The sequence below is a fragment of the Acartia tonsa genome, chromosome 14, assembly GCF_053477335.1.
Source record: "Acartia tonsa isolate MP-2025a chromosome 14, ASM5347733v1, whole genome shotgun sequence".
NCBI classification, from domain to species: Eukaryota; Metazoa; Arthropoda; class Copepoda; order Calanoida; family Acartiidae; genus Acartia; species Acartia tonsa.
Window position 1 is genome coordinate 41805962 of NC_137273.1, and position 6000 is coordinate 41811961.

Here is a 6000-nt window from a genome sequence, read left to right on the forward strand (position 1 = left end):
AATTTTTTTTAACATATTTGGATTTTGATAAGAGCAAGTTTATTAGTATATTCTGTAAACCATATAAAATATTTACGTAAATTTTAAACTTGGGTTGGGTCGGATATCTGGCCATTTTCATTATTCTGCCGGATGCTGGATATTAAAACTATCTTGCCGGATATCTGGCAATATAATCTTTTATATTATATTACAAAAATCCCTATTGTTTATGTTTTAAATGGCTGTAATTTTCGTATTTTTGAGGCTAGATGATTTTTTTTAGAAAACTTTTATTTATTTGAAAATTTTATATTAGAAATATCAAAACTTTTGGCGGTGCAGCTGTATTTGGAAGCTGCCAGTCGCTGCAGCAGGCAGCTAAACGACAGCCGATTTTTAGGAAGAACACTTTTTGCTTCTTCGATATTCGGTTATCCGGCCGGATATCCGGTCAAATAAGTATCCTGCCCAACCCTATTTTAAACGTTTTCAAACAAAAAAATATAAAAATATTTATGTTTTGTACATTCGTTTATGTATTAATTAGATTCGTAATTCTATCGTTAGTGTAATTTGTTCAAATGTTGTTTATTTTGGAAGATTTTTTTATTCAATTTATTTTATTTTTTATCATAAAAAATCTAAATTTGAAACGCGTTACAAAATATGTGATATTTAGTTTTAGTTAACTATTTTTATTATGATATTATTGTACTCCTATTTTTGTTGCTCTTACTATTTTTAAATGCTATTTAATTTGGACATGGACAACGTTTTATGAAACAAAAGTTTATTGGTTAATAGGGTTCACATTTTTAAGACAGTCTTATAATCTAAATAAGATTGAGATTTTTTGGGCGAGTTTCCTCCATATGTTTAGTCGAGTACCAACCCTACTAATTTGATAATTTAAAATTAAAAAGGGAGGGGGGTTACTTTTGTGTATATGCATCCATTTATCGTCCATTGTCTTATCCCTTAAGATCCCTGATTTAATTGTCAGACTATCTCTCCATGTATAATTCAGATAATATTTACATCCATCTACCTGGCTTTCTAAAATAGAAGGGGTAATTTTGTTTATCATTGGATCTATGCAAGCATTCAATTACCATCTATTGTCTTATCCTTTAAGATCCCTGATTTAATTTTCAGACTATCTCTCCTTGTATCTGGCATAATCCAGATAACTCTTACATCTATCTACCTGGCTTTCTAAAAAACAAATCTGTTTGGGGTAAAATCGCTCTAATTGCCAGATGACTAAAAATAATACCCCTTTGGAGCTCTTTCTCATACATGGTAGCGATGGTTTATATTTTCCAACCAAGTTGAATTTCTCTTCTTCAGAGGCGGGTAGTGGTACCCTCCTCAAAAATAAGGGGGGGGGGTTTAATGCAACCATCTCGTAATCAATGTATAAATGGCACTTAGAATTCGAATTTCGATATAAAATTTTGCATGAGTAATCCTTGGTAGGTCTATTTTCCCTCGAACAAAAAGTTGGAAAAGTAACGGCTAACGGCTGGCAGCTCAGCCGCTTAGTAATTTTTTGGCTTTTTTCTATGGAAATAAATCACGAAACCTCTCTCCACATAATGCTCTTTTCCGATCCAAAAAGTTTTTAAACGATTCTAGCCGGTAGTTGCTGGTACTAGAAATCTAAAAAAATATTTTTTGTATCATTTCACATGATTTAAAGGAAAAATATGTTTTAAATTGTTGATTTCTACGTAATTTTTGACAGATTTGCCCTAAAAATAGCCAAAAAACGGCTAAACGGCTGAGCCGTTAGCTGTTACTTTTTCAACTTTTTGTTCGATTTAGGGAAAATAGACCTACCAAGGATTACTCATGCAAAATTTCAGATCGAAATTCGAATTCTAAGTGCCATTTATACATTGATTACGAGATGGTTGCATTAACCCCCCCCCCCCCCCCCTTATAAAACTTCCCTGGACATAGGAGAAGCTACATTGTAAAGAAGAACCATATCGGTTCAACAGTTAAAGAGATACTTCAGTACATAAAGACAGACATAGACATCCTGTTAATTTAATAAAAGGAGATGGGGGGGGGGGGGGGGATAAGTTTTAGTCCACTTCAATTATTTTCTCTTTTAATTGCGTAGGATAGTTATTTCATTGTTTACTATCTGGGACTAAAATACCTATTTTTTTTTATTTATCTTTAGTTCAATTTTATACTTTAAGTGACTTTTTTTCCACTAAAGGATTTTAAACTTTATTTGTTGGTGAATAATAAAGTCTTTTTATTTTATGTTAATTTAAGTAACAAGTTGTAAAGAGAGCCCTGTAAGTTATTTTTTTAGGAAATGGGGTTCCAATAGTGATATTTTTCTTGATCTGATAATGATTTAAATTTTTATATTTACACCTAGGTAGATGTATTATTAAATTGATTTTTTTCGTTTAATTTCATTATTTATTTTCAAATAATGTTTAATAGATGTAATCTTGTATTATATTTTATCGTAATTTTTTATATATAAATCAGATACTATGTAACTATACAGATTTTTTTTCATTAAAGAGTTCCTACCCAATAAAAACTATTTTTAAGACCTTTTTTTTCATCCCAAAGAACCTGAGTTTAATATTAAAATACCCTGTATAATACATAAACAAAAGATGTAAACTGACTATTGTAAATAATTATAAATTGAGATGAAATTAATCAACTGAATTATTTTCAGATTTTGAAATGTCTTTTGTTCTGTTGGGAAGTGAAATTCAAATTGATTTTAAGTGTCTAGGACTAAGTAACAGGATATCTGTGTGTACTGAAGAATCTTGCTAAACTCTAAAGTGATTTGGTTTTCCTTTTCAATATATAGGTTCTTATAGTTTCTGGGAAGGTTTATAATTATTTTTAGTTAGGGTTCCACTACTCTGGACATCTTACCTGAATTTTGACTGTTTTTCGTACTTCTAAGCTACCCGACTGCTTCTTCTCCCAGTGATGATATAATCTAAGGGTCAAAAGTTACTTGCTTCGGAAACGAATAATAAATACCTAACCTATTTTAAGGATTAGGGAGGAAAATAGGCGACACCCCTGTCGCCTTACCATTAATCTAATTCAATTGTCAAAGTAATTATTTATGGTATTCAATCTAAAATTTTCTTAAAATTTTCCTTTCCTCCCTTATCTATTCTTTAAACCCACTAACAGGGTAGGTGGGTATGGGTCATTTTATCGCAATTTTAAATTAAAATCTGGAAAATTTAAAACAGTCTTCAGCCATATATTTCAAATATAAATTTGGTTAACTGATTCGTGTGATGATCACTAGTCAAAATCCAGAAAATCCCCAACCTCCTTGAAACAAGGCCAGGGTCCCAAGCAGGCCATCCCAGGCGAAATCGCCTCTAGAATAAAAAGCCCCCCAAAAAAGGAAAATTGAACATCCTAATTTGAACAATAATAGACCAATTTAGCGAAGCTATTATATAATTCACTTTATCTGTACGTTAGTCCGTCAGTAATGTACGGGAAAAATATGATTTTTCCGGCTGCTTTTAAATTTTTGATTTCCTGGACCGATGAGCATATAGTATTTAATTTACTTGGTCCGTGGGTCTGTCGGTCATGCTTCAAAAGATATAAATACTTTTTCTCTAAAGGTTTCGTGATTCTTATGATTTATCGGATTGATATTCTTTCTCTTATTTCTTAATATGTTAACTTAATATCTGCTAGGTATATCACTTGGCCCTTTTGTATATCCATAATTTTTGTTTTGCCTCGCTACTTTCAGACTGGCCAGAGTGTACGTTTTGTACGTTACGCATCGAATCTGAGTACGTTCTGGACGTTATATTGAGATGTGTACGTAACGTATTTTATATTTTGTATTTTTGTACGTTTTACGTTTTTTTTTAAGAATAAGAATCAAATATTAGTAGAAAAGTAATTTGTATGTTTTGTACGAAATTTTTTGCAAAAACAATAGGTGTATTATATCAAATAAATTCAATAATATCTTCAATTTTCATAGAACAAAAATATGTAGGTAAATTATGCATATATGTTATTAGAACTTACAGTTTAAATTTATGGATTTGAAATATATGTCCTATAGATTTAGTTTAAACTATTGAACAGAAAGAGATATTAACTAAATTCAAGTTTAAATGCATTTCATGCAACTACCCCTCTAATAGATTTTACGATAATTTTTTCAAATTCTTTATATACTTGGGTAAAGGGGGGGGGGAAAATGTGGTGACTCGTGCCACGACATACCAGCAATTTTATTTTGGGTGCTACTCCCTTAGTTTTAGAGATAATTGGGTGAAATCTTTTGGGCTGGGTCACTAATTACCCCAACTAGAGGTATCTTTCAAAAAAAACGGCGGCGGGTCCGCCGCTCCCGCCGTTCGCCGCCATTTTCCGCCGCCGCCAAAAAAAATTTTTTTATTGCATTTCTCGCCGAATTAGGCAATTTGGAATCATTTGAGACCATGTTATTTTTTTCAAAAATTTTTCCCCTTATAACCAACCCTGCGGGGGGACTTAGTCATTTTTTTCAAATTCTCGTTTATTAAGGTATATCTTAAATTCAGTGCTTCTCCTGTGCTTTTAAAGATATTGAAACAAAATCTTTTGAGGTAGATCAGTAAAAAATATTTGAATAAAAAATGGCGGCGGTACCGCCGCTCCCGCCGTCCACCGCCATTTTCCGCCGCCGCCGCCAAAATTTTTTTTATTGCATTTCTCGCCGAATTAGGCAATTTGGAATCATTTGAGACCATGTTATTTTTTTCAAAATTTTTTCCCCTTATAACCAACCCTGCGGGGGAACTTAGTCATTTTTTTCAAATTCTCGTTTATCAAGGTATATCTTAAATTCAGTGCCTCTACTAAGCTTTTAAAGATATTGAAACAAAATCTTTTGAGGTAGGTCAGTAAAAAAATATTAGAATAAAAAATGGCGGCGGTACTGCCGCTCCCGCCGTCAACCGCCATTTTCCGCCGTCGCCGTCAAAATTTTTTTATTGCATTTCTTGCCGAATTAGGCAATTTGGAATCATTTGAGACCATATTATTTTTTTCAAAAATTTTTCCCCTTACAAGCCGTCCTGTGGGCGGCGAAAAATGGCGGTGGATGGTGGGAGCGGTGGTACCGCCGCCATTTTTTATTCAAATATTTTTTTGCTGATCTACTTCAAAAGATTTTGTTTCAATATCTTTAAAAGCACAGGAGAAGCACTGAATTTAAGATATACCTTAATAAACGAGAATTTGAAAAAAATGACCAAGTCCCCCCGCAGGGTTGGTTATAAGGGGAAAAAATTTTGAAAAAAATAACATGGTCTCAAATGATTCCAAATTGCCTAATTCGGCGAGAAATGCAATAAAAAAATTTTTGGCGGCGGCGGCGGAAAATGGCGGTGGACGGCGGGAGCGGCGGTACCGCCGCCATTTTTTATTCAAATATTTTTTACTGATCTACCTCAAAAGATTTTGTTTCAATATCTTTAAAAGCACAGGAGAAGCACTGAATTTAAGATATACCTTAATAAACGAGAATTTGAAAAAAATGACTAAGTCCCCCCGCAGGGTTGGTTATAAGGCGAAAAATTTTTGAAAAAAATAACATGGTCTCAAATGATTCCAAATTGCCTAATTCGGCGAGAAATGCAATAAAAAAAATTTTTTTGGCGGCGGCGGAAAATGGCGGCGAACGGCGGGAGCGGCGGACCCGCCGCCGTTTTTTTTGAAAGATACCTCTAGTTGGGGTAATTAGTGACCCAGCCAAAAAGATTTCACCCAATTATCTCTAAAACTAAGGGAGTAGCACCCAAAATAAAATTGCTGGTATGTCGTGGCACGAGTCACCACATTTTCCCCCCCCCCTTTTTTGAGATATCATATGGTGCTCAGTTTAGGATTAAGAAGTCTTATTTTTGGTATCTTCAGTTTTTAAAGAATAAGAATCAAATGTAAGTATAAAAGTATTTGTATATTTATTTGTATTTGTACAAAAAGTAT